Raw genomic sequence first — 12,110 nt, forward strand, 5'->3', positions numbered from 1 at the left:
CTTTGAAATATGTTTGTCTCTTCCTACTAATCATTTTCTTCAAAGATCCTCACCATCAATAAGAATTATAACCTCTGAAATGCTTTTCCCTAATGAAAAAGTATTTTCATTTTGATAATGTAGCATGTGATTAGAAAAACCCTTTAATTGACTGACTTGCTAGAGGTTTTTAAATGGTTTTAAAATTTTTCTCAGAGAAGAGAGTTTCATTTATCAGAATAAAAGCAGAATTGACCCTTTCTGTGCAGGTTCAAGCAGTTAAGCCAACAACAACGGCCTCCTTCCTTGTTCTTTTGGGCAGAGCACCCCTGGGCAGTTGCCCTAAAAACTACAAAGGTGATTGCACTGCAGACTGCAGGAAATTATTACATTAGCTTCCAATCCCTGAGTATTTATTATGCTCCAGGCATTCTGTAAACACTGAGAAGATATGAATTATATACCTCAATCCATGCAGTAACCCTATGAACATTATCCCCATTTTATAGGAGACTAAATTGGATCTTACAGAGGTTCAATGATTTGTCCAAAGCCGCATAGCTAACTAATGACAGGGCCAGGATTTGAACGGAGGTTAATTGGAATCCAAAACATGTACTCTCAGCCAATATGCTGCACCTACTGCTAGTATACTGCAATGTGACGGGAACACTTAGAGACCTGGAAAACTTGATTTGCTTCCCTAAGAATTTTCATTTCTCAATCTTTGACCCTGCCCACTTCCTCCCTGGAGCTGATCAAATCAGGGGGCTATTGTTTTGTAAAATTTGGACCCTTTCTCAAAACAGAGTGTATCTTTGTAAAGGCAAGTACCTGACAAACAGGGTCTTGTGAATTACCATATTGCATCAAACTGAAATGCATTGATTGTGAGATGGACCATTAGTTTATACAGACCAGGAGAAAGAAAGGATGCCAATTAAAGTGATACAATGTTTTCTTTATCACTTAGAATTTTTATTTTAAACTTCTGAAAAAAGCTTATTTAGACTTCATTAAACACCAATTTTTATAGTTTATCATCTACATATATACATAAAAAACAAAACATTTGAAAAAGTGGGTATATTTCTAAAACTTCCTCACATTTAGAGCCTTACCCTTTTGAATTTCTTTCTTACAGTCAGCTGTGATTATGCTTTCCACACAATATTATCCTATATGCCATCAAGTATATGGGAGATGCAGAACTTCTTAAAGAAACCTGTAAATACATTAAAATCCATTTGTTTGGGGCTCCTAGGCTGGCTTTGCAATTGTGCAGGGATAGCCTAGCTTTGGAAATGTCGCTAAACATGTCTGAGTCATCCTCTTTCCCGCTCTCTTCACACAACCATTTGGTTGTTAGAGATTAAAAGAGTGCTTTATTATTATCCCCTAGATTTTCTCCCAAGCCCCTGATACCTGCTGTGCTGGTTAATTTTATGTGTCAACTTGACTGGGCCATGGGATGCCCAGATATCTGGTTAAACATTATTTCTGGGGGTACGTTCAAGAGTGTTTGGGGAAGAGATTAGCATTTGAATTTGTGTCTGAGTCAAGCAAATCATTCTCCCCTACGTGGGTGGGTATCACCCAATCCTTTGAGGGGCTGAATAGAGCAAAAGGAGGAGGAAGATTTAATTTACTCCAGGCCTGACTGCTTGAGCTGGAACATCAATATTCTCCTGCCCTGGTAGTTCTCAGGCTTTCGGACTCGGACTAGAATCTGCACCATCGGCTCTCCTTCCAACCACATCACCAGCTTGCCTGGGGCTCCAGCTTTTGATTGGTCGATTGTGGGACTTCTCAGCCTCCAGAATCACATGAGCCAATACTTTCAAACAAGTCTCTTTATATACGGTTCTGTTTCTCTAAAGAACCCTAATACCCGTATTCTGCAGGTTTTGATTTTAGTGCTTTCATGTTCTTTCAAGCATGCAAGCCAGTAGTTCTAAAACTTGAGTGTGCATCAGAATCACCTGGTGGGCTTGTTAAAACACAGATCGCTGAATCAGATTCTCTGCTTCAGTAAGTCTGGGGTTGGACCCACAAATTTGCATTATTAACAGATTTCCAGGTTATGCTGCTGTTGCTGGAGGAGAGGGACAAATTTCTGGAATGATTGGTTTAAGCAGTCTCAATCAAACCCCCGCCATGCTGACAGCTATTGAAAGACTTCATTGATTTTTAAGAGGCAGTCTAATTTCAGAGATATTAAAATTTGAAAATAATATACAACTTTGAATTGATGAAATATGGAAAACCTCATTTTCCCTTTAACTTGAGCTATGATATCATTTTCATTCATTCTAATTGATTGTCACTTAACTTACATTTAATCTATTTATTCTGTTATTCATAATATTCTCTGCTTGTTCCAAAGATGAATTGAAATGGCTTCTATCATTTTAGCTAAAGTTTCTTTCTCATTGTTTTAGATGAGAAATAATCTGTAAATATATGTATATGGCTGTATTATATGTATATACATGGAGGAGCTCACTCTATATGTCAAACCCCTGCAGGCTGCCATGAGCTGCCTCTGATAGGGAACTCACTGCTTCAGGATGTAGCCCTCTTCACTTCTGATTGCTAGAAAGTGCTTCTTTATATGACCTGAAGGAACAAGTCATCTGCCAACATTGTAAGATGATCTAACAAAGAGCCCCATGAGATACATGAGTGAACCTGCACATCACATGCTTCTCTCATTTGGAGAGCACACGTGAGAAATATTCCTACCTGGTCCTAGTATTGGGAACAGTTGTGTTTCTCCTAAATCACTTTTTTCCATCTTCATGGGTAAATTTTTAATTCGATCATGTTTCCCATTTTGCTTTTGCTCCCTGCTAGCTTAGACTTATGTTTCTTTACAGCTTTTAGCAAGTAATTGGACTGTGCTCTCCCTCTGCTCCTGGACCCCTGTGACCACTTGATTGTGACTCTGTCACTTCTTTACCCTCGGACCAGGCTGCCCACCACCACACGCCTGTCAGTTCCCCTGAGTGAGGCAGAGGCTTTCTCACTGGGTCTCAATCAGTCAGATCCTGGAAGAGAGCCTGAAGTCACTTTGTCCCTCTGAGCCTGAGACCTTCTTAGAGTGCAATCTTTGCAAGCCACATATGCCTCCTGAGATGCCTGGCTGCCCACCGTCCACCAAAGATATGCTCTTAGCATGCTCAAGCTGGCTACACCCATTGTGTTCCATGCCCCTGAATGCCAGTTGGCCACCCTGAACACGAGTCCTCCAGCCACCCATCTCCTCCAGCACCTACGTGTTTCTTCTCCACCCAGTCTTCCTCTGCCCTAATCTTTACACCCTGACCTCGGGAACCTTGTTCTCTGATTGACAAGCACCTTTGACTTCTTCATTAAACATTTCCTTAACCTCTTTTCCCATCAAAAACCTGGCTTCTCCTAGAGGACTTTACTCCCCAGTCAGCCTCTCAAGGGCAGACAGCTTTCTCTCCCACACCAAGTGCCCCAGAATCAGGAGGCATGGCCAGCATTCTCCTGGTAAAGACTTCTGCTCATCAATATGTGTCATTCAGCTTAATCACTCTCTGCACTTCCTCTTTACTGTCACCTACCATCTTAGTTTATTTAGGTTGCTACAATAATATACCATAATCAGAGTAGCTTATAGAAAATAGAAATTTTTTCTCACAGTTCTGCAGGCTGAGGAGTCCAAGATGAAGGCACTGACAGATTCAGTGTCTGGTGAACATCCTCTTCCTGGTTTCCACATGGCTGTCTTTTCACTGTACTCCCAAGTGGCAGGAAAAGAAGGCAAGAGGGCTCTCTGGAGCCTCTTTTATGAGACATTAATCTCAATCATGAGGACTTCAGCCTCATGACCTGATTACCTCCCAAAGGCTTCACCTCCTAATGCCATGACATTGGAGGTTCAGATTTCAATGTATGAATTTTGGGGGCTATAAACATTCAGTCCATAGCAGCACATCAGTGAAGGGCATACTATAGCCCACCTTTTCCTTCCCTTCAACATTTACATCCAATTAGTTACCACATTCTGTCCATTTGATCTTTCATGCTATCTCTCACTTCATCAACTTTTCTCCACCCCACTGCCATTGTCCTAGTTTAGACCACCATCCCCATCTCCTGGGTCACCCTCAACAGCCTCCCATCTGGTTTCCATATCTCCAACTTTCCCCCCTTTTCCAAACCAGTCTGGCCTCTAGAAACCACATATTAAGGTCTGAGGTCTTGCCCTTGAACATAGTGTATCAACTCCCCAAATATCAATGGCTTTGAGACTTCATTGTTTCCACTTACTCAAGTGGGAACTTGAAGATCATAATCACTAGGAACATCAATTTGTGCTAATTGTAATAAAATAACAACACCTCCTTTCTGTAGAACTCTAGGCTTTAGAATGCATTATCACATACGTGTTTAATCCTCAAAGATATTTTTACCCACATTTCGTAAATGAGGGAACTGAGGCTCAGAGTACTTGAATCACATTCAAGGTTCATGTAGCAGCAACTGGTCAGGAATTTAATCTTCTATTTCCCAACCTATTGCTTTTTCCTATGCTATAGGCCATACTATCACAGAGATTGTGTTTTACACTCAAAATGCCAATGACTCAATTCTTAAATGAAGAAAACTGTAGCAACAATCAGAAGCCTGTCCTGTACAAAGCTGCATACATGTCCATGTAAATGAATGGAATAGAGAAGCCTTCTCTGATGGATTGGCCACTTAGATAAATGTAATGGGAGTGTTAATACAGCACCAGGTATGAAGCTTCACATATGGGGAAGCTGGTACATCAATTATGCCTATCGCAACAGTATTTAGAAAAAAACAATAGTGGCCATCTTTGTTTCTTAGCAATTTTTTTCTCATTTTTTTTATTGTTCAGGGAAAAAAATAAACTGGGCCTCTTTCATTTGTCCATTTGTTTGAGAGAGAAGTTGCTTTATTTTTAAAGTTACCCTCAATAATCTTGAAAATAGAAACAATGCTAGTAACTGGCTGACATATTTTTATAGAGGCAAAGAAATCCAATGAATGCATTCAGAATTTAGTTCAAGAGCAAGGAGTGATATTTATTTGTCCCTTTGTCTGAGAGACCTGGGCTTTCTCCCACCACCCAGGATGCATTATGAACCTTGAGTGAGAGGACCGTCTGCATTTAATTGAGGAAGGAATAGTAACCTATTGCCTGATCTGCTATAGGTGACATTTGCCCTGTTCACTAGGGAACAGCTCTTTAAAGGGTTTCAAGAAATAACTGCCAAGAGCCTTAATTTTACAGCTGTGCTGAACTACTGGGGAGGGTCCAGATGCAGAGCCATCTATGGGAAACACTACCCATCCAAAGAGGAGGCTAATGGTTGTTACCCTGGTGGGCCCAGCACTTCTGGGCTCTGGGAGAACCCAGTGTTTCCACCCTGTCTTTGTTTAAGGGGGTTATCCGCCTAATTACTCCTACACAGGCCAGCAGGGGTTTTCCCAGCTGGGTACTGCTGCCTTCAAACTGTGGTTATTTGTCATATTATGGAAAATATTGAGGGTCAGAAATGTTTGTAGACATAAATCTACAACACCTCATGCAGCATTGAAATTCGATAATGAGATGAACTGAACTTTATTTCAATATTGTGAATTTTCTTTCTCTTTGTTCTTCCTCACTTTAGCTATGGTGTCAGTCCTTGGGATCTACGTACGCAGGCTTACATTCTTTTGCCAGAGCATCCAAGAACCAGTTTAGTTATTAAAACAACTCTATTTCCTAAGCCATATTTTTCTCCCCTGCAATAGTTTCAATACCATGGCAAATAAACAACGATTAAACAAAAAATGGTGACGGTTATCTCCACGTGTTTTGCTGATACGCATAAAATCTCAAAGAAGGTCCGAATTGTCCAACCAATTAAAATGATCCCCAGATTGGAAGGGAAGGCATTTATTTCCCAGTGTATTTCAGACTTCACCTTCAGAACTGCCATTTTTATTAGTCGTCCTATTCGGAATTCAAAGACCGCACTGTTCTTCCTAGAAAATCAAGGTAAACTCAAGGAATAATTCAGCCAAATATCCATTGCATGTGCCTAAAACACAAATGTTTTAAAGTGTTTTCTTTAAAACACTTAAAGGGACTAAAACTCTCACTTTAGTAGGAAGCAAATTTTTAGAGCTACTTCCTGATTTTCCAGCTTGCATTGGATTCACTTATAAGTGCCTAACAGACTCTAAGCCATAAAATGATTATTTCAATCCATATTTACTTTCTACATACAAATGGTCAAGCTTAGAGGAATAGGAGAAATATAAGAGCAAAATAAACGTAACCATGCTACGAGGGGCAACTGCAGAGACCTAGGGGCCTGGAGATCGAGAGTCCAGTCCCAGCTCCGCTGCTACCTTCCAGGCAGTTCACCTGGCCTCAGTTTCTCCATTTGCTAAATGAGGGGGTCGGACCAGATGAGCAATGAGTTCCTACTGGCTCTAACATTCTCCATCTCTGTGGGAGATGAACAATTCTATAAAATCAGATAATGATTACAACTTAAGGAATCCCTCAAACACAAAAGTCCATCCTCATGAGTGAAACTGGGAAAGCAAGTAACGTTAACCTCAGAGAGATGGCAGAGCCCCGGGGAAGTGACCATCCTAGTAAACAGACAGCTGGACTTCAGAGAATCATCACGAACTTCAGACAAGCAATGGAAACCTACGGGAGGAGGTACAGTCAGAAGAGGCAGCTCAGGCAGCTTGTGAGCCAGTCAGGGCCAAGGAGATGGAAGGTCTGTGTAAGGGGAACACACACACTCACACACACACAGACACACGCACACAGAGCAAGATGTCGGGCACGTAACATTTTATGTAGCTCAGGCTTAGAAATCAAACCTATTCCTCCAGAACAGATTTTTCCCCCCTCTCAATAATTAGTAACTCAGTTTGTTAGTCTATACTGTTTATTTCTTTACTTCCAATGTCCATGCTCTACTTCCAGCCTGAAATTTTTAAATGGCCCTTATGACTACCAAGGAATCACACTTTTGATTTCTAACTAGCAAAGACAAACCCATTGTTGGGTTACACGGGAAATGTTCAGCAAAGAACTGCATGATGAGGTCCCATATTCACTCCAGCTTGTTCCCTTGAATGGAATGGTTTACTGGTGAGTCATTTTCACCTGCTCTTATCAAACCCACATGTAGGATACTTGTCTCAATCTCTTTTCCTCTGTGATTTCTAAAAGCTTATCCACAATGCTTTCATGAAGATTTCTTCTCCTTCCTCTAGCTGTTCAGATCCAGGGACATTTCTTTAGTTTTCCTTTTTTCTTTTTGAGACGGCAATAACAGTTATAACACCAATTGTTTGTCAGGAGCTTTATGTACCAGTAGTACATGTTTGACCTTGCAAACATCAAGTTAAACAGTCAGATGCTTGCTTCTGTTGGGTCTGTTCAGTGAGGTGGGTGGGCAGCGCTCCTAGCTGTCTCTCTCACCTCTTTCCAAATTCCCTTTTCCTCCTCCTCATGCATTTTCTAGTCTTCCACCCCTCAACTTTAATCATCTATTTCTTGAACAGGCACTTCACAAAAATGGGTATCCAGATGGCTGATGTACAAACAAATATGTGTCAGCCTTATTTTTTAATAAGGGAGATATAAACTAAAACCACAGTGAGATAGCTGTATTACCCATTAGAATCACTAGCTAAAAAGAATTGACAGTAACAAATGTTACCATGTTTGCAAGTTGATGGAGAAAAATGGAACCCTCATACACTGCTAGAGGGAGTGTAAAGTGGTAAAAATTGCTTTGAAAAATTGGTTGTATTTACTAATATATACATAAAATATCCATGGGATATGCCATAACCCATGACCTAGAAAATTCTACCCCTGTATACATACATACACAGGGATCAATATTTTCACCAAAATACATGTACAAGAATGTTCATGGTAGATTTATTCGTAACAGCTCCTAAATGAAAGCAATCTAAATATTCATCCATAGTAGAAGAGATTTGCTAAGAGAGTAGCTCTTAAGCGTTCTCACCATACACACACAAAAGGTAACCATGTGAAGTGATAGATATATTAATCAGCTTGATTATGGTAGTCATTTTACCATGTGTAGGTATATTAAAGTATCACATTGTACACATTAAATAAATATTTATATTTGTCAATTATACCCAATAAAGCTGGTGAAAAAAAGAAAAACAATGAAACAAAAAAGATTACGTAAAATTTTAGGGTGTTTGAACTCAAGATCAAGAACTTCTATTTTCTCTCATACATTGCTGATGAGAATGCAAATTGGTACAAAGGCCACAGAGGGAAATTTGGCAACATTTAACAAAATTGCAAATGCACATGCCCTTTGACCCAGTACCTCCACTTCTAGGAAGTTACCTTGCAAATATATTTTTTTATGGGTGAAATGATGTTTTCACAAAGATATTAACTGCAGGATTGTTCATTATAGAAAAAGATTGGAAACAACCTAAATGTTCATCAATAGTGGATTGCTTACATAAATTTTAGTATGCCTATAAAAATAGCAGAAGAGATATAAAAGTGTGGTATATTCATTAATAAAGTACTACACAGCAGTGAGAAAGAATTATCTTCAGCGAAATACAACAATGTGAAAAAATCTCGCAGACATAATGATGAATGGAAGATGTGGGCACAAAAGAGTACATACTGTTAATTCATCTAAGTGAATTCTAAGGACAGGCAAAACTAATCTGTGTTGATAAGAATCAGAGTAGTGGTTATCTTTAAGGGGAGGGGGGTTATTGATGGTGAAGCAACACAGAGGCCTTCTGTAAGGTTGGAAATATTCTCCACCCTGATCTGGTTACATGAGTGCATTCATATGCAAAAATTCATTCAGTTACACACTTAACAGTGGACTTTACTGTTTATTGTGATATAATACAACAACAGTGGAAAAAGATGAAAAAATGATATGCCTCAGGTAGTGAACGCAGCAGACCTTGATCATTGTACTTGGCATATATTATGTGTTCTCTAAATCAAGTGTTTTAAATGTGCTAGATGCTACCTTCCAATGACTCTACTTCTTCTGAAGTCTTATGGATTGTATTTGAAAGACCATAAGACACTGTAGAGAAAATCTAGGGACAGCTGCTGTACACATTAAGACATGCTTATAGCTTAAGTACTCAACTGGGTATCTGGTAGAATCTTTCCAAATAATTCAACAGCAGGCTGGCTGGTTCCACTCACAAATGAAAGAACATTAATAAAAGGAAGACCATCAAATAGTGAACAACATTCTATCAAATTAAATATTTACTGATACAGTACATAGTATTCTAGGAGGTGTTTCAAAGATGAGCAGAGCACACACACTCCTGTTCTTAAGGTGCTTATACTTGTTGGTTGTGGGAAGCAGGTATGCATAGAGCAAAGTATCATTTAAATAAGAGAAGGTTGGAGCTAAGAGAAAGTCACAAAATAGGACAGGGGCATAACTGAGCAAATGGGGATTGCTTCCTGGATGGGTAGCATTCCCTGAGCCTTGAAGTTTGGGAAGGGATTTCACGGATTTAAGTGAGAAAATGGCAAGGGAGAAGGACATGTTGCTCTGGAAGGAAAACAAGGCCAAATTTGATATGACCATCCTCCAGCTACTCTTAGTTTGAAAGCCCCTATCTCATGAAATGGCTCTTTCATGCTGACAAATGTTCCAGTCTGAACCTGATGGCTGCCTTCCCACCAGAAGCATCTGACCTCACTGCTTCTGCTCCAGATGTTGATATACGAGAGTTGTGACACGGGTAGTGACGGGTGCTGTGTAATGTCACTTCAGGACCTACAACGGATGAGTGAAAAGGAGACCTTTGAACGTGGACCCTGGCACCTCTGCGGCACTTACAAGCCCTCACTCTTCTGACTTGGAGATAACTTACCAAAAGGCCGAGCATGGGATTAATTTATTGCCAAACTGGTTTAAAAGTGAGAGCGAAAACAGACTTTAGCATTTGTTTTTTCTAATTCACCACGAAGTTGAAGTCCAACTCTTGCAATAAGAAATCACTCTTACAGACAACCCGGGTGAGAATCTCGTCCCGTGTCAGATTTTATGGGCTAAAAAGCATGAGAATAGAGTCTTGCACCTTATCTTATTTGGCCAAAAAGATACTTGATTTTCTATCAATCTTGTAGCAAAGACTCCCAAATTTCTTATTTTCCTTTTTTCAAAAAAGATCATAAAACTTCACGTAGATAAAGCCTCCCTTGAGTTATAGATAGGGTGAGCATTTAATTTATCCCTCAGACAGTGTAATTTTTTATAAAGTGTTGAGTGCTCAATTTGGATAAGATGTTGGGCCATAGTCATAAGTGAGACGGTCCTGGGCAAACCAGAACATATGGGTACTGTAATTATTAGGGAGAGAAAAATTTAAGGAAACAAAGTAAATTTTCAAATTGTTTTAAAATCAAAAAGTAGCATCAGATTTAGACATCGCCATTGGAAATCATAATGTTAGTCATGGTAGTTTTGTGCAGTTACTGAAGAGGAGGGGGCAAGTTTCATCTCTCACATTATATTTCATTGAAGAGTTAGAATCTCATTTCCTATCCCTGGCATATTTTAGTATCTTAGTGACAATGAAATATCAGAGAAGCTTTGAAATTGTGATTTCTGGTGCTTTCCCTTTGCTCTCTGAAAGAGAGCTCCTGTCCATTAGCATGCTTGCCATCACCAAGAGGCCTGGTGGGAGGTGAAAAATGCAAGGCTTCGCCCACATAGGTTCTCCTAAGACAAAATTCATCATGTAGATACTCGGCATTGTGAATGTTCGACTAAGTATAATGTTACCTATTTTCATATAATAGCCATGTTTGCTAGGCTTTAGTTTATGCTTTTATTTTTTAAAAAAAATGCACTGTAAGTGTGGACGATTTCACCAGCTCACAACCCGAACTATGAGTAGCTACTACACACGCACACTTATGCTGTTAGTTGTGGCAAGCAGGGGGATCGCTGTGGGTCACTATGTCTCCACAGTGATAGGGACCTGGGCCCCAACTTCACTGATCTTCTGGTCTCCATAAGCCCCTGCTCTGACGGGTGTCCCACAGACTGGTATTTTGGGTCTCCAGGAATTAGTGTCAATTCAGAGCCGTGGTCCAATAATCCCTTCCTCAATGCACACTCTAGTAAGTGATGACAGCCCTTTTGAAGAAGACTGAAGGGGACACTGCACAGTGTAAATTGTTGCTGGTCTAGTAGGGTCCTTGCTCAGGGGGACCCAGCATCCCCCTCATTCAAGGGGATTTGGATCTGTGAACTGTCCCAATCTTGGGAATTTGTGACTCTCTATTGTGATCAGACATCCTATTTACCAGACCTAGAGCTATTTACACCAATTAAGTAAGGCTGTAGTTGTCTGCCTACCTATTTCAATTCTAGCGACAACGTGATCGGCTATTCAATGCTGATCTCTGTAGGTCAGACTATTCTGATTACTGTTTTGTCTCTTTTGCCCTTTCTAGTAACCACACTCACATAGTCTTTGGTGATTAAGTGCCACCTAGACACCCATCATCACCACTGCATTCAGAGATTCTAGTTTGATAGTAGCACTTCCCACTATCATTCCCGAGCTACAGAAAATAGCACAACAGAATTCTTCAAAGACACTGAGGCTCCTTTCATAAATGTGGCTCTCACAGGCTTTGTAAAGGGAGTATACTCTGGAACTTCCCCAGGGGGAATTGTGAGAAGGCAAGTGAAGTTCTTACATTATGAATATGCTCTTGCGTTCCAATCTCCCTAAGACTTTGGACACCTTCTGAAATCAATGACCCAAAGTTATACCTTAGGAGTCTAAATGAAGAAGAGCTAATTAGACCAAGGTAAGTAAAAGGAAGAAAATAAAAAGTAAATAATAAATACTTAAACATAATAATAATAAGTAATAAACATTTAAACAAGTAATAAATGAAATTGGAAACAGATAAATAATTAAGTAAATTAACAAAGGAGTAATATGCAACTGTAAAAATGAATGCAGACTAGCAGATGCTCCTTGACTTATTCCTATGTATTTTATCTTTTTGCTGCAATTAGGAATTATATATTTTACAT

Source organism: Propithecus coquereli, unplaced genomic scaffold (genome assembly GCF_000956105.1).
Source record: "Propithecus coquereli isolate 6110/MARCELLA unplaced genomic scaffold, Pcoq_1.0 Scaffold57, whole genome shotgun sequence".
In the NCBI taxonomy this organism is placed as follows: domain Eukaryota; kingdom Metazoa; phylum Chordata; class Mammalia; order Primates; family Indriidae; genus Propithecus; species Propithecus coquereli.